The sequence below is a fragment of the Centropristis striata genome, chromosome 6, assembly GCF_030273125.1.
Source record: "Centropristis striata isolate RG_2023a ecotype Rhode Island chromosome 6, C.striata_1.0, whole genome shotgun sequence".
NCBI lineage: Eukaryota > Metazoa > Chordata > Actinopteri > Perciformes > Serranidae > Centropristis > Centropristis striata.
The window spans coordinates 37795120-37813717 of NC_081522.1; the positions used below are offsets into that span (position 1 = coordinate 37795120).

The window sequence follows — 18598 nt, forward strand, 5'->3', positions numbered from 1 at the left end:
AGGAGGCTGAACAAGTATCTACTATATATATAAATAATATATATATAATCTAAATAGTGAATGGATGAAAGCAGGAAGGAGGCCGACCTCTGACCTTCTGTTGCTACTGATTCCTTCATTAACATTTATTATTATGATCATTACAAAACATAACAAAGGAGCAAGAAAAACACAAAAACAGCTGCTCTGCGTCATTATTATAACACTGTGTGTTCATCATAGGGCTGGGCGATATATCAATATAACAAATATATTGATATATTTTTAAGTGCGATATGGAATTAGACCATATGGCAGATATCGATATAGTTAAAAAATATCTATTTCTTTATATATAAATGCTGCCCTTACTAGGGTTCGTTATTCTTTTCTCATATAAATATATTTATTTCAGAAACAGATTGGCCTATTTTATTTCATAAGTTGTTTTAATTTAAGATTTTTTTTTAAATTAATTATGCACTTTATGGAGCTTTGATTTTTTTTTTTTTAAGTACTACTGTTGTTATACAGTATTTATGTTCGCTTAAATAAATGTGTCCAATAAAACTACTCGTGACATGTCATATTTGACTTTGACTGAACATTTGCTCTCACTTTGCGATAAAAATATCAGGATATATATCATATATTGATATTCAGCCTAAATATATCGGGATATGACTTTTGGTCCATATCGCCCAGCCCTAGTTCATCAGACACAAACGAACCAGAACCAGAACCAGAACCAGAACCAGAACCAGAACCAGTAAATGTGTACTATGTTACCAGGTCTGCTGCTTGTGTCTCTCAATAAAAACAACAACAAAGATGGAGAAACAGCTTCATCAGAGTCAGTTTCTCTCCTCAGTGTTCATGGTTCAGGTCTCCTCCTCTCCTGAAAACACAGACCTGATGACTAAAACCAGTAAAACCAGTAAAATACTGAATAATAAAGCAGTTTTACATTAAAAATCTGTGTTTCTCCGACACAGTCTGACTCATGAGCTGAAGCTCTGCTGCTCAGTCTGTCAGACAGGATCAGAACAACAGGAAGACACTGAAACACAGTGTGGTAAAACACGACATGATGAGTGTCTGTGGAGCACAACAACACAGAAATCAGCTTCTGAGGATTATAATAAAGAATGACGCTGACTGTCACTATTATAATTATTATTATTATAAAGACGTCCGATCACTCAAAGCTTATTATGTCCAAACAACAGACTGAAACCTAAAGATATTTCATCCACAATGACATGAAAAGAATAAAGCAGCTAATCATCATATTAATGAATAAATAATGAGAACATAAACAGAAGGGAGGAGCCAGAAAAAAAACATCAACTGTCAGATTTCTTGAGCTCATTATGATCCTAAAGAATAAATAAAGAGGCTGACAGTCTGATGTTAAACACAACAATCAGCACGTGTTTCCTCCTACACGTTTCACTGAGATCATGTAAATAATATTTATTTATATTTTAGTCAAACCAGCAGCAGATCTGATCCACAGGAGAGAGACAGAGACTAGGGTTGTCAAAAGTATCGATACTCAAAAAAGTATCGATACTAAAACGTTGTATCTGGATACGATACTCATTTTCAAAAGTATCAAGTATCTGAAGCTTGTTATCATAGTTGCAGTTTCTTTTTGCACAACTGTTTTTTATTATAAATATTTAACCTGTGGTTCTGTTAATTTTTACATGTTGCATTTTTCTTGTTAATAAAAATATTTCTGTTAAATTTTGGGGTCTTTGTTTTTATCCTTGTGGTATCAAAAATGGTATCGAGTATCGAATATTTCCTGAGTATCAGTATCGAGTTGAACATTTTAGTATCGTGACAACCCTAACAGAGACAGAGAGACAGAGACATACAGAGAGAGACAGACAGAAACAGAGACAGGGACAGAGGGAGGAGGCCTGCTCCTCCTGTGTCTCTGAGCTGCTCCTACCTGCTATATTGGTATTGTGTCCCAGTTTAGAAGTAGGACAGACTGCAGGACGGAGCAACTTTCAGACAACCTTGTTACAATGACTCAGCTTTTAGAGGACAGAAACACAGAGAGAGAGCTGCAGGACAACGTGAACAACAGAGGACAGGAGACAAACTGAAGCTGGACAGACTCTGAGGTTTATAAACTGTTAGTTTGTGTTTCAGATCTCCAGTCTGACAGACAAGAACCAGTCAATTGCTGCAACAACACACTGAAACTACAATCACTGACACTGAACACAGAGGAGATACTGAGTTTAGACATCTACATGAGGTCAGCAAGCATCAGAACAGAAGAAATGAGATTTAACCCATTTAAGGCGGGAAAGCATTACCGCATTTCTACCATTAAAACCGGAATTGCTATTGTGTTATTCTACCATTAAAGCCGGGAAAGAGGATACGTCGTTTTGTAATATTTGTAGTTTTTTCTACATATTTTCGGTCTCTTGGCCAATGAAATGCATCAGAACACATGTGGGTTGATTTTTAAAAAAACTTTATTGAAGGTTTGGACAAATAAACTCAACTTCTCATGAAAGCCACAGGTATAAGCCTAAAAAATACTTTTTGAATTTCATTTCTATCTGCTACAGAGGCTGAAAAATCGATTTTTTTTTTGTTGACACTTCTGTTGAATTTCCAGAAAAACTTCAGGTTTTAGGGGGTTATTTTAGAATCGGCCAGAGGTTTTACAGGCGTTTTAGGCCTAAATGGGTTAAGAGACTCTGATCTAACACCATCTGGAGTTTACAGAGAAAATATCCAGAGAGTCTTGATGCTGCCAGAGGTCAAAGGTCAGAGGAGACAGAGACTGGTTCAACTGGAACTCAGAGAACCAACTGACACCAGCCAATATACACAGGTCCTTTGGTTATTAAACAGCTAAACAAGAAGTGGAACCAGGACTGCACCGTGGGATTGTGTACCATTAATCAGCAGTTTGCACTTTCTATTGTGTTTATTGTGCAGTTTATAAAATGTCAAAGAATCTGCAAGACGTCCCTTTAAGTCTCAATCTGCCCAAACAACCCTCAGAAAACCAAAGATATTCACTTTACTATCCTAAAAGCTGAGACAACTGGGAGACGAGACCAAACTGCTGACAATAATTCAGCAGAAAATTGGCAAAATGATGACTTTAATGTGTAAAAATCAGATGAAAAGGCTGTTTGTGATGCTCGACTCAGAGCTGCAGATCAGACTTCATCAAACTGAGCGCCGCCACACCCAAGTCCTCTGGTCGCAGACGGCTTTGTTCTGGCTCTGGCCACTACTCTCCCTCTCTGTTACTCACACACACACACACACACACACACACACAGTCACACACTCACACACTCACACACACACACTGCCAACAGCATATTGCAACAAAGCTGTAGCAGACAGCAGGTCACACGCTCGTCTTGCATGCCCGTCATTGTCGTGCATATATTCAAATTCCTCTCTTTCTCGTGTGTGTGTGTGTGTGTGTGTGTGTGTGTGTGTGTGTGTGCGTGTGCGTGCAGGGCGTCATTTGGCTACGAGCCGCAGCAGCTCCAACGGTGACTGAAACCAGACGCTGCTCGCAAACTAACTGACAGACGGCACAAATATGAGCCTTGCTCTTATTAAAGGCAGCCGTGGATGATGAGGCTCCTGCAGCTGCAGCCGCTCTGTCAGGAAGGTTTAGGGACCGGACCACAGACACGAGCGAGATGTGACATTATCGGCTGCCTCCCAAACCCCAAAATGACACGGTGCTAATTGCAGAGGGGCGAGAGTTTCTTTTTCCTCGCAGCTGATTTTTACCCCGGCGGGGCGTTTTCTCTCCCCGGCCGGCCGGCTGCAGGGGGAGAGTGGCTGGCTGAGCTAGATCTGTCAATCTGAGCGGCGGCTCCATCAATCTGCAGCCAACAGGGAGACAAACAATGCAGCATCAGCAGCACACAGGCACTCAGAGCTCTGGGGCTCCACTCACGGCCTCCCATCAGGTTTTGAACGCAGATTACAGCTGATGGAGCTTCACCTCTGCTGCTTTTGTTTTCTGTTGGTTTTCTCAAACCGACGTCCAGCTGCGACTGTCGTGGTTTCCACCAGGGCTGGGCGATATATCGATATGTTTTAAAATGTGATATGGAATTAGACCATATCGCATATATCGATACATTGTTCAAATTTGTGCTGTGATCCTTGATCCAGGCAAGCTGCTTTATATATAAATGCTGCCCTTACTAGGGTTTGTCATATTTAGTTCTTTTGTAATGTTCGTTACAGTGTTGCCAACTCCTCAGTAAGGAAAGTAGCTATTGGCTGTCCTTAAAGTGGCTAGAAGTCGCTAAATGACGTCATAGCCTAATTTGCATAATTTACCATGCGCTGTAGGAGAGAGGAATAACGTGGGAAAGACCAGAAGTGAGTAAAAAAACACCCTAAATATGTTTAGAACAAGTGCAAGTGCCCCTCCTAAATCCGGCCTCGGGACCAACTAAAGTGACCCAAAAGAGACTCTGACTGTAAACCAGCCAGTGCAACTTCGCGCATGCGCGATTTCCAGACTGGACGCTAAGGGGTTAACATCCCCTCCGGCTCTGTGACTGCAGCTGGGAGAGACTGCTGCGGGAGGACTGGGCCTCTTGTGACTCATTACGAAGAGTTAGAACGAGTCTCCAAAAGTCTCCAGTAACACCAAAAAAAGTCGCTTGATTTGTTGCAAGTCGCTTTTTTTTTAAAAATAGTCGCTACAGCGGTCTGAAAAGTAGCTAAATCCAGCGACAAAGTCACTAAGCTGGCAACACTGAAATATATTTATTTCAGAAATAGACTGGCCTATTTGATTTCATTCACTTTATGGAGCTTTGTTTATTTTAAAAAGTTACTCCTGTTGTTTGATTTAGATTAGATTAGATTTATTTGTCATTGCACAGAAATACAACGAAATTCAATGCACTCACGTACTGGACTCATTAAAAAAAAAGCATAATAAATAGTAAATAACAAGATACATTCTCATCATCTCATCTCAATAAATAGTAAATAACAAGATACATTCTCATCATCTCATATAATTAAACAGTATATATGTTCTCTTAAATAAACGGTTTCAATAAAACTACTTGGACTTTTACTTTACCTTACTTTTGACTGAACATTTGCTCTCACTTTGTGTAAAAAATATCAGGATATATATCGTATATCGATATTCAGCCTGAATATATTGGGCTTTTGGTCCATATCGCCCAGCCCTAGTTTCCACTCCAGTACTGAATATGAAGCAGGTTCCTGAGTTGGTAAACAAAGAGACGAATAAGATATCTGACTCCCTCTGTGAGCGAGCAGGTCGGCTGTAACAGGCGAGCTCAGAGCCGATCAAAGACTCGTCAGAGGCCTCCTGGCTGAAACACTCGGACTGTGGGGTCATGTGATCATGTGGACGCTGAGCCACCCAGGAGTCAGAGATAAAACAGATTACAGCTTCTCATTTGGCTCTTAAGCTGTGAAATGTGGCAACATGACAAGAAAAATGCCAGAAGTCAAGAAGTGTCAGATGATCGTGAAGGTTTGTAACTGAGTTATCTTGTGTGTTTTTCAACAGGAAACAAAGCTGAAAGCTGAAACAAAGAGCCAAACTGTCAGTTCACAGATTCCTGCTCAACAGGAACTCACTTTGCATGTGAACTCCATATAAAGTGGTCAGGACTCGTCTAATCAGATTATATTCAGAGATAAACTCACACCAACATGAAGCCGATTCTCTCCTCACACCAATCTGTTAGTTTGATTCTGCTTATTACAACATTTCTGTCATCCATCAACCACGACTGGAAAAAAAACGTTTACTGCTATCTGAAGTCTCAGATACATCAGAAAACACTTCTCCAGGAGTTTATCTAACCCATGGGTCTCAAACTCGCGGCCCGCGGGTCAATTGAGGCCCTTGTGATGATATTTTGTGACCCCCACCTTGATATGAAAGTTTAATGTGAGTTTTATATGAATGGCACTTTATCGTGTTGTGTGTGTAAGGTCCCTTTAATTACTTTTTTTTCAGGGTAATTTTGTGTATTTTTTTGGTCATTTTGTGTCTTTTTTAATAATTTTGTCTTTTTTGTTAATTCTGTGTCTTTTTTTGGTAAGTGTGTCTTTTTTTAGAAATTTTGTGTCTTTTTTTGGTAATTCTGTGTCTTTTCTTGGTAAGTGTGTCTTTTTTTAGAAATTTTGTGTCTTTTTTTGTAATTTTGTGTCTTTTTTTAAATTTTGTGGGGTTTTTGGGTCATTTTGTTTCTTTTTTTGGTAATTCTGTGTCTTTTTTGGTCATTTTGTGTCTTTATCTGTCATTTTGTGTCTTTTTTTTAGTAAATTTATGTCTTTTTTTGGTCATTTTGATACTGCCTCCAGCGGCCCCCAGGTAACTTGAGTTTGAGACCCCTGATTTAACCCAAACCATGAGCTGAGCTCTTCTTGAACCAAGTCAGCAGATCTGGATGTTTATCAGCAGATATCTGTGCATCAGTTTGGGCGAGCAGAGACCTGCTGCACCTTCCATCAGCTTATTCACGGCTGATCGCCGTTTCACTACATTTCACTTTCACATCTCATCATTTTTTTCATTTGTCTTTTTTAAGTAAATTAGTCTTTTTTAGTCATTTTGTGTCTTTTTTGGTCATTTTGTGTCTTTTTTTTAGTGATTTTGTGTCTTTTTTAAGTAATCCAGTGGCCCCCAGGTCATTTAAGTTTGAGACCCATAGTTTAACCTATTGAGATGCTCCTGTATATATATCTTTTTTTTTTGCCCATGTATACATGCAGCGATTAATTGATTCATTGATCGTTAACGTTATTGATAACCCAGTTGGCTGGTTTCTTCCAAAGACCATCCCTAGTTATCACTAAAGCTTTGGAGGATTTCTGTCAGAAAGTTATGTCTCACATGTGATCCAGCTGTGGGTGGAGGGCTATCAGGGACATTCAATCAACTAATCAATCATTTAGATGATTTCCTTCAAAATAAATGTCAGAAAAAGTGCTTCAGACGATGCAACACCACCACCAGACGTGAGTCTGGCTGCTTTAAATCTCTTCAGTTTACAGCAGAAACACCAGAGGCAGCAACCGAAAAAAGATTTAATTACAGAAATAAATGAATAAATACATACATAAAGCTCAACTAGAGGCATAAAAAGTCTATTTAGAAAAGCCTAATGAGCCGGCATGTGACAGGAGATCTGAGCGGCTTGTTGGATCACGTTTTCTGCTCCAGGCGACTCACAAACAACACATTATGTGTCTGTTTTCAGCCTGTAGACACACACACACTGTAGAAATGTATGTGAATAATGTCTTCTTTATAAGGAGACCTCAACATGTAGTAAAGCCTTCACTCATCCTCGCTGTCCTCCTCTGTCCCTTTTTGTCCCTCTGTCCTTTTCTGTCGCTCTCTGTCCCTCTTTCTGTCCTTTTTTTTGCCATTTTCTGTCCTTTTCTGTCCCTCTTTCTGTCCTTTTCTGTCCCTTTCTGTCCCTCTTTCTGTCCTTTTCTGTCCTTTTCTGTCCTTCTCTGTCCCTCTTTCTGTCCTTTTTTGTCCTTCTCTGTCCCTCTTTCTGTCCCTTTTCTGTCATTTTCTGTCCTTTTTTGTCCTTTTCTGTCCCTCTTTCTGTCCCTTTCTGTCCTTTTTGTCCTTTTCTGTCCCTCTTTCTGTCCTTTTTTGTCCTTTTCTGTCCTTCTCTGTCCTTTTCTGTCCTCTCTGTCCCTCTTTCTGTCCTTTTTTTGTCCTTTTCTGTCCTTCTCTGTCTTCCTCTGTCCCTCTGCTGCAAGAAACACAATCACGTCCTCCGACGTTGAAATACCTCCAGCAGCAGAAACCTTTCCTCCGTCTGTGTTTGAGCCTGAAGCAGCAACAGCCATAGAAGGAGGTTAAAGAAATAAAAGGTGGAGATGTGAGGAGCGATAATGGAGCAGAGACTCGTCTTTGAACAGCTGAGAGAAGAACAAACAGCAGAGAAGAACCGAGCCGTGCTGGAATCAAAAGCCCGCCTGCTATCATGCTAACAATCTGCTCCACTGACACATATTATTATTATTATTATTAATATTATTATTATTATTTTTATTATTATTATTTTGCTGCAGCTGCTTTCAACAGAGTCTAACGGTGTCGGACAGCCGAGAGGAGACGCAGAAACCTCACTGTGTTTAGGACTTTGAGCGAGACTCTCTGAAGAACACGTGAAGTGGAACAAGGAGAACGTGTTTTGCATTAACCTATGGAAAAATTATTAGAAAGAAAGATAAAAGATGTAAAATGACCAAAAAAGACCAAAATTAAGAAGACAAAATGACCAAAAAAGGACACAAAACAACCAAAATAAGATTTAAATTGCCCAAAAAAAAAGAAGTGAAATGACCAAATAAGCTAGAAAATGAAAAAAAAAATTATTAGACCATTGTTTTCTTCAATTTCTTGTTCATCTTAATGCCTGATACAACTTAAGGTACATTTGTTTGGACAAATATAATGATAACAACAAAAAAGCTGATAAGAGTTTAATTTCAGAGCTGATATCTAGACATTTTTCATGGTTTTCTTGATAATAACCAAAATCATTATCAAGAAAACCATGGAAAATATCTAGATATCTAAATTAAACTCTTTTGTTTATATCATTATATTCATTCAACAAATGTACATTTAGTTGTACCAGCCGTTAAAATGAACAAGAAATTGAAAAAAACAGTAGTCTAATCATTTTTTTGTTCATTTTCCATGTTTTTCTTGATAATGATTTTTGTTGTTATTATTATATTTGAATGAACAAGAAATTGGAGAAAACAAGGGTGGTCTAATCATTTTTCCCATGCCTGTAGACTGGGAGAGCTCCAGAATAAGGCCTGTGTGTCCGATCCAGCTTCACTTAAACACTTAAAGACTCTGTGACAAATCACTCTCAGTGTTTCTGTCACATGAGAGTCACAGGGGTCAGAGGTCGCCGGGTGGCCCCCGCCTGCAGGAGCGTGTCACGGAGGCGATATTCGGGAAGTGAGACGCTTCTTACACAGTGTTACAGTCATTGTTTTCATGCAGCTGTGTGTGTTTGTTAGCAGGAAAATAGGAACTAGAAATATATGAACACGTGGCAAAATAACACCACAATGTTCTATTCTGCATTTCTGGGGAAATGTTGAGTATGGAGTTTGTTTTGTGTCTTTATTTTTTCATTAAACATGTTTGAGAGAAAAACTTTCCACACTGCAACAGAAAAATAGATTTAAGAGCAAAAATACTGACACTGGAATTTTAAAAAATGCTTAATTACAAGTAAAATAAATGTGTTTAAAAATGTTTTATTGCAGATGAAAAGTTGTGTTTGCGGCTGAAACTTTTGGATTCACAAACAAAACTTTCTTATGTGCAATAATGCATTTCTGTATTTGCTCTCAAATCTGTTTTTCCATTGCAGTGTGGAAAGTTTTGCCCTTTTTAATCTGCAAAACAAAACCAATCCAATAAAATCCAATAAAAACACCAAAACCAATACTTTACGACTAGTGCTGCACAATTAAAATGCAATATCGTTCAATTTAATTTCAGCAGGGTCAGCTCAGTGGTGGTTTAGTTTTGTTTTTCATGAAATCTGACAGTTTGACAAGACAAAGAGAGAACATCAGCAGATGTTCCCGCTTCATAGAGAGATGTGTGATCATCTAAAAGTCACATTTTGTAAAAAATCACATGTTAAAGTCAGATTTCTGCACAGACGTCTGACAAACATCACAACAGATTCACACAGAGAAGAAGAAGACGAGCTGATTCCTCAGCAACATGCTACACTCCACTACAACACTTAAAACCCACAGCTCAATGAAACCAGATCTGATCTGGTCGATCACGTGGAATTTTTAATCGATCGGTGTATTTTTTCATTTGAATTTTATCTCTGACTGTGTATCACAGGAGTCTCAAACTCAAATTACCTGGGGACCACTGGAGGCAGTATCAAAATGACCAAAAAAAGAAACAAAACTAAATTACTTAAAAGAAACAAAATGACCAAAAAAGAAACAGAATTAGCAAAAACCACACAAAATTAGTTTAAAAAGACACAAAATTATTTTAAAAAAAAGACACAAATTACAAAAAAAAGACACAAAATTACTAAAAAAAAGACACAAAATTACAAAAATAAATACATAAAATTACAAAAAAAGACACAAAATTACCCAAAAAAGTAATTAAAGGGACCTTCCACACACAACACGGTAAAGTGCCATTCATATAAAACTCACATTAAACTTTCATATCAAGGTGGGGGCCACAAAATATCGTCACGAGGGCCACAATTGGCCCTCGGGCCATGAGTTTGTTACCCATGGTGTATCAGTATCACTGAACTGAAACACGCCGAGCTGAGAATTAAGTTGGATAAAGCTAGCAATTATAAAAACACGCAGAAATACAAGAGTAACTAGCTTCCTGTATCAAACCTTGCTAGCATGAATTACTGAGATTAATTTGATCCAAAACTTATTTAAACACAAAACACATTTCAATATGAAGATTATGGTTAAAACTAACTTCACGCCTCTTCGGGGGCTAAAACATCAAACATTGAACTCCTTCACGTTATCTTTACAGTTTAATCTCACCGAGTTAGTTTTATGATTCACAGGATCAAGTCTCTCTTCGTCCTTTCAAAATAAAAGCGTCCAAACAGGCTTTTGCATATTACTGTATGTATATACGCCTTATCTCCTATCTGCCCGAGGAGATAAGTTCTTCAGTCAGTAACTTCTTTTAAATCACTTCTTAAAATCCACTTTTATAGACTTGCTTTTATGTAATGCTTTCTATCTCACCACTCCTTTTTACTTCTGCTCTTTTTACTTTTTGACGCCTTTTATTTTCTGTGTATCTGAGATTATTTTGTGATTGTTCCTGCTCTGTCTCTTATTGTTTTTCTTTTAATGCAAGAATAGTTTTTAACCTTTTGGCATCATTCTCGTTGTGATTAACTGCTTGAAGCACTTTGTAAACTGCTGTTTTTAAAAGGTGCTATATAAATAAAGTTATTATTATGATTATTATTATATTATTTTGCCCATGAATGCACGCAGCGATTAATCGATTAATTGATTGTTAACGTTATAGATAATCAAGTTGGCAGGTTTCTTTCAAAAGCCCATCCCTACTCTGGAGCCATTAAATCATATAACTTATTAAAACATATTAAGATTATGCAGCCTTTTGAGCTTTCATTAATATGTTTTTTTGTCCGGATGCAGGAAAGACACAGCTGCAAAACAGAATCAGGACACTGAAGAAACGTCTCTGGAGATCAGGAATCAATAGTTAACCAAGCAGGGAAACTGGAGACCACAGCAGCTCTGTTACATTTAGAGGATTAGATGCTTTGTGATCAGACAAAAGTCAAACATCACTGTTATTCAGTAAATAAGCTCTACATGTGAAGTACAATTGAAGAATGGAAGAATCACCAGGCCACAGCAATGAAAAATGAAAAATAAAATGCCAAATGTTCTTCATTTTTCATGTTATTTCTTTCTGCAGAGCTGCAGAAACATGAGCAGCTGCAGCTCTGCTCTCCTGCACTGCAAGGAGGTGAAAAGCATTCTGGGAAATCAAACGACTGATAAAGGTCGAGCAGGAAAACAGGTGCAACTCAAGGTAACCTGTGATTCTCCCAGTGTGTGTTAAACTCCTCATTTTAATAATAGAACAGAAGCTTTTCTTTGAATGAATAGAAAAATAAAAGTGAGCTGCAGCTCCAACAAACTTTCATTCATGTAAAAAGCTGCAGCAGAGTTTTTCTCCGTCAGTGACAACAATAGAAACCCGACTCTCTCTGCAGGGACAAAGACAGATGCTATTTCAGAAGACAAACACACACAGCAGCACTGTGGCCGCTCTATAAATACACCTGGTTAGAGACGCCTGCAGCCGCAGAGACTGACGGTATGTGAGACGTTGACCTCGTCTCTCTGCAGCAGCTCACACATCTGACAGGATGCAGGTCAGTGGGCTTCAAATGATTTTAAAGTGTTTAGAGTTTAGCTCCTCCCTAAAGCTGCTTGATGAGCTTATCTCCATGATCTCATACAGGATTCATCATCACAGCTTGTAGATTATTATAAATCTGTCAGAAAAGTGATTGGATGGAAAAGGGTCAGCTGTCAGAGAATAAAGACCAAAACAGAAAATAATAATAACAATAATAAAGAGGCCTCCTCCTCCTTTGTGTGATGCTGCTGTTCTCAGTCACAGTTTGTACGTAAACCTACAGAAATGATGCACTATAATTCATATTTAACACATCTGATTCTGAGCTGTGAGGCAGGTTGTGCAGGTATGATGCCAAAAACTGTAGAAATAAAAGTTGCACCTGAATGCACCATGAAGTCCCTGTCGGCGTAATTGTTACCATTTGTTGTTTATTTGTGTTCATTTAAGATTTAAGATATGTTAAAACTCTTTATTCTGCAAAGAAATGTGGAACACAATGGTTTTCTCTTTTTTTTATCATTTTGTTCAATAATACGGCCTCAAAGACATCAAAAAAACATCCGAAATCTGAAAGTCCATCAGGTGCGATTTATCAACATACCTGTATATAACGTGATATTTCGAGCTACAACCTTGATTCCAAAGAAAATGGGATGACAATGAGATGTAAAACTGAACGGACAGACGGACAAACCAGCCAAAAAACTGTAGAAATGAAAGTTGCACCTGAATGCACCACAAAGTCCTTGTTGTCGTAATATTACCATTCATTGTTTATTTATGTGTTAATGTACGATTGAAGAAGTGTTAAAACACTTTATTCTGCAAAGAAATGTGGAACACAGAGGTTTTCTATTTCTCTTGTGGCACAATGGATTCATTTGGTTCAATATTCGGCCATGAAAACATCAAAAAACATCCGAACACTGAAACTCCATCAGGTGCAATTTATCAACATACCTATATATAACATGATGTTTCGAGCTAGAACCTTGATTCCAAAGAAATTGAGATGAGGATGAGATGTAAAACAGGACAGACAGATGGACAAACCGGCCCAAAAACTGTAGAAATGAAAGTTGCATCTGAATGCACCACGAAGTCCCTGTCGGCAAGAATGTTACCGTTTTTTACAGAAACTCACAGGGAAAGACAGAGAATCTACACAGTGAAACAGGAGGATTTTCCCTTTCTGTTGTTTCTCTATCTTTTTTCTGACTCTGGCTGTGTTCCTGAAGTGTAAAAAAATTGCAAACAAACAGCTGTCGGGTCAGAACGGAGATGAAAACTTGCCGACTCAAGTGCTTTCAACTCAACTCAAAGTGCTTAAACGAAACACAATGTGTCACTTTGCGCAGCATCTTTCACATGAGACACCAACATCTGGAGTTTTTCATAAAAAGGTGAGTGAAACTCAACAATCCCTAACTACCATAATATCAGACTATAAAACCTGTTTCTACCTGCTCATCATCAAAAGGTTACAATGCAGAATTTTTGTTTCCACATCAAATAAACCAAACTGCAGGTGTGAAATGATGAAAGAGAAGAAACTCTCCAGCCTCTGATCTGCTCAGCCTCATCAATGCACCAAAGCAGATCTATAAACATGAAGCTGCATGAAGGTGAAGGTTCAAACTCTGGCTGGAAATGAGCAAAACACAGAAATATGAAGTGGATTTATGCCAAAAATAAAGCCTTTAAATGTCAGATCTACTGTCAAATCTGAGTGCAGCAGCTCTGTTCATCAGGATATATATGGAGCATTGTTTCTCCTCTTTCTGTATAAAAGTTACAGTCATGGAAAAAATTATAAGACATTTTAAAAATCATCTTTTTTTGGTCATTTCACTTCTTTTTTTTTTGGCAATTTACATCTTATTTTGGTTGTTTTGTGTCTTTTTTTGTTCATTTTGTCTTCTTAATTTTGGTCCATTTTGGTCATTTTACATCTTTTTTTGATCATTTGACGTCTTTTTTTCACATCTCCTGGTGAAAGTTTAATTTAAGAGCTGATATCTAGACATTTTCCATTGTATTCTTGATAATTATTTTGGTTATTATCAAGAAAACCATGGAAAATGTCTAGATATCAGCTCTAAAATTAAACTCTTATCAGCTATTTTTGTTGTTATCATTATATTTGTCCAAACAAATGTACCTTCAGTTGTACCAGGCATTAAAATGCACAAGATATTAGAGAAAACAAGGTGGCCTAATAATGTTTTTGTTCATTTTCTAGCTTTTTTTTTTCTTCAATTTTTCACTCTTTTCACTTCTTCTTTTTTGGCAAATTGTCTTTTTTTTGTCATTTTACATCTTATTTTGGTTGTTTTGTGTCTTTTTTGGTTGTACCAGGCATTAATGAACTGAGAAATGAACAAGAAATTGAAGAAAACAAGGGTCTAATAATTTTTTTCCATGACTGTATGTTTGGAGAAATGGCCCCAAAGAGCTTCAGATCTTTTCATCCCATTATGTTAAAGGAGCAGCAATAACAGGAGATTTAATCACTACAATCATCCGTCGTGTCTTCAAACGTGGCTTTCATTCTATATGAATTATTAAAATGATGATTCACACACGCTCCTCCTCACACGTGACGGTGTCGAGATGTTTATATAGAAACAATCAGCGTGATGTTTAAAAATGAAACGTTTCAGCTGTTTCAGATGTTTCTGTTCTGCTCTCAGGAGATCTGACGTCACAAACACAATGAAATGTTAATGTCAGAGGAGGAGGAGAAGAGGAGAGATGAGGAGGAGGAGAGTTGATGAAGAGAAGGAGAGATGAGCAGGAGGAGGAGAGAAGAGGGGAGATGAGGAGGAGGAGTGGAGGAGGAAAGGAGGGGGAGGGGAGGGGGAGAGAAGGAGGAGGAGGAGGAGGAGATGATGAGCAGGAAGAGGGGAGGAGAGGGGAGATGAGGAGGAGGAGGAGAGATGAGGAAGAGGAGAGAGGAGGAGGAGGAGGAGAGATGAGGAGGAGGGAGGAGGAGGTGGAGAAGGAAAGGAGGAGAGGAGAGGAGGAGGAGAGATGATGAAGAGGAGGAGAGATGAGGAGGAGCATGAGGAGGAGGAAAGGAGAAGAGATATGAGGCGAGGAGGAGAGGAGGAGGAGCATGAGGAGGAGGAGGAGGAGAGGAGAGGAGAGGAGTGGAGGAGAGGAGGAGGAGGAGAGATGTGGAAGAGGAGGAAGTGAGGAGGAGGAGGCTGCACCTCACCTGCACTCACCTGACCTGGCTTTTCAAAATAAAGCACCTGTAATGATTTCCTCCCTGAGGCTTTTTATGAACTCATCACATGCAGACACAGAGTGCTGCAGAAACAACTGCACTTCAGAGAGAGGAGGAGGAGGAGGAGGAGGAGGAGGAGGAGGAGGAGGAGGAGGATCACCTCTTGAGGCTCTCTGGTGGACTGAGACCTCGGGGCCCTGCTGGTCTGGTCTGATCTGGTCTGTCTGAGGCCATGCAGACCTGTTTTAACACGTCAGCTGACTGAGACCACCTCAGTAATAAACTCGTTCTGTCTGCTGCTGATTTCAGCTTTAAACTGACTAACAGTGTCACATTTACACAACAGATACAAACTAAACGCTCTTATTCTGTCATTTTAACCACGTTATTTCTCCACATTCACTATATTTATGTTTTTATTTAACATCAAAGAAATGTTGAAACACTTGATTCTGCAGAGAAATGTGTAACACAGTTGATTTCTCTCATTTTTGTTCAATATTCAGCCACCAAAACACCAAAAAACATCCAAAGCACACTGAAGCTCCATCAGGTGCGATTTATCAACATAACTGTATATAACGTGATGTTTCGAGCTACAACCTTGATCCCAAAAAAGATGTGATGAGGATGAGATGTAAAACAGAACGGACAGACGGACGGAAGAACCGGCCAAAAAACTGGAGAAATGAATGTTGCACCTGAATGCACCACGAAGTCCCTGTCAGGATTAATGTTACTGTTTTTTGTTTTTTACAGAAACTCACAGGGAAAGACAGAGAATCTACACAGCTGACTTCAGTGAAGCAGGAGGATTTTCCCTTTCTGTTGTGTCTCTATCTTTTCTGACTCTGGCTGTGTTTCTGACGTGTGAAAAAATTGCAAACAAACAGCTGTCGGGTCAGAACTGAGATGAAAAACGTGTGGTTCGTAGTACATAGGCGACTCGTGTTAGTAATTGCTTGTTCAAAACCAAAATATGTTAAGTTTTATGTCAATCCAGACTCAGAAAACCAGCAAATATCCACATTTGAGGAGCTGATACCAGTATATATTCCAGTTGCAGGTTAATTTTTAGGCCTAAACTTCAGACATTAAACTCCACAAAAAATCCCCACTTTAAATCGTGTGTTTACCATTTTTATCAAACCATAAGAGATTGTATTCAGCATGAAAAAAAGCATAAAAAGTGACAAATCAACTAAATAAATCTTCATCCAGTGAGACCAAAACACCCATCAGTCTCCTGAGAGGAGTCTGTCGGTGTGTTCCTCCTCTGAAGCTGTGGTTCTCAGGTTTCGGCCCCGGGGGCCAAATGTGGCCGGAGATAGGCGCCAAAAGTAGCGTCACAATGGGGTTTTTGCACTTTAAATGTAAATAAGGTACCAAGCTGAATTAAAAGCATCAAATAAAGCTTAATTATAAAAAATAACTTCCCCTTGACCTGCCAACAGAGGTCCTCACATCCTATCATAATAGACTCTACTGCAGCTTGATTATTGGCCTTTACCATGTTTATTTATTATTCATTATCTTATCTGCTAAGTGTCAGAAATAGAGCAGCCAAGAGGAGGTGGAGGGGCATCAAAGCCAGAAAGATGCTGAAAACACGGACGCACATTCATAAGCACGATGCAAAAGATATTTGACTGGAATGACCGACGTTTAGACATGAAAGTCTTACTCTTGTTTTTTTGTTTTGCATAAATAAGTCTGCACAATGAATCAAAAATGTACCAAAGTTGCAACTAGTAAAACACTGTGTGCTGCTGTGGATGCAGGTTTGTGTTAGTGTTGGTGTGTAACAACACAGCATCAACAAAACACACAAACTAACACACCTTAGTGTCAGATGGTCAGCTCTACGTCTTAAAGGTGAGATCTGAAGTGATTAATCTGGTGTTTACACTAACAAGATCCTGTTAAAAACATTAAATTCTCCTCAGAGACACTGAAGACATGATTGATTCTGCTGAGACCAACGGTCACGTGACAAATATTCACTGAGAATCTGTTTACACAGAGCTGAGAGGAGAGGACAGGAGAGGCTGTTTACACAGAGCAGAGAGGAGAGGACACACCGCAAAAAAGGTATAAAAACCAGATAAAAACAGTAAATCTGAGGGAAATGATCTTGCTGCATAGACAGATCATTTCACTTCACAAGATTTCTTAAATTAAGATTGTTAAATCTAGAAATAAGCATGTTGAACACTTATAATAATAAATTAACTCTTAAAAGCAAGATCAATTATCTAACACTTCTAAATCTACGTTGTTTTTTTATCTTGGTAAGAAACAAATCATTTTCAGTGCAGGAGAGGCTGTTTACACAGAGCAGAGAGGAGAGGACAGGAGAGGCTGGAAACATGACAATACTTCAATATGTACTATATGATTTCTGTCATTCTAACTGTGTTATTGTGTTTGAGTTGTTCCCACTTCTATCCATGATTGTACTCTTTATATATATTCATATATTGCAGTAAAATATCAGGCCACAGTGAGTAAAAAACGCCCTGAAACGTCCAACCAAACACCTGACTAATCACTTCAGATCTCACCTTCAAGATACAAAGCTGCACATTGTAGCTACAGGACAATAAGGTGTGTTAGTGTGTGTGTGCTGTGATCAACAGGAGCAGCTTTTACACACCAACACAAACGTGCATCCACAGCAGCAGCAGCTGAACATCCTGGAGCCTCAGCAGCCTCAGCAGGCAGCAGCAGCGTGATGTCAGCAGTAAAAACGACTCACACATGACGACAAATGTCACAACCGTCCGTCACACACAGACCCGCAGCCTCCTCAGACCTCCATCCTCTGCGACAGCAACCCGAGCAGCACCATCAGCTAGTGCGTCACGTTCACTGCTGCACTGTCACACACACACACACACACACACACACACGCACACACACGCACACATAAAAAAATCTGCAGCCCAGATGTGAATGTGTCCAGCATGCAGCAGGCAACATCTGCAATTTACGCATTATGTAAGAAAACAGCGTGACATTTATCCGAGGAGGAGGAGGAGGTGGAGGAGGAGGAGGAGGTGGAGAGCCTGGAGCCCTAAAGGGTGCGTTCAGGGCTCCTGGAGGCTCTTTTCACCATCCATTCCTCCCTCAGTCAGACATGTTAATGTGTCATATGTGCGGCAGCGCGCTGTGCCACTGACAGCCGAAAATAACCCAAGAGAGGAGTCAAAGAGGAGAAATAAGCGCTTACCTCCTCCTCTGCGCCTTCAGTCCGCTGCTCCGTCACCTCCTCCTCCTCCTCCTCTTCCTCCTCCTGTAAACCCTCTTTTTCTCCTGACGAGGAAGAGCAGCAGGCAGCCCCGTGCGCCTCCGCTCCGCTCCGCTCCGTCCGTGAGCGGGTT

General features: G+C 39.3%; 1 protein-coding gene across 1 annotated transcript in view; it reads right to left on the reverse strand.

Annotated features, from left to right (window-relative positions):
• Window positions 1–18487, reverse strand: part of LOC131973898 (unconventional myosin-IXa-like) — a 177850-nt gene extending 159363 nt beyond the window's left edge. The window contains exon 1 of the mRNA XM_059336024.1: window positions 18448–18487. The gene's annotated coding sequence lies outside the window, so the exon portion shown is untranslated. The remainder of the gene's footprint in view (window positions 1–18447) is intronic.
• Window positions 18488–18598: the final 111 nt, after the last annotated feature.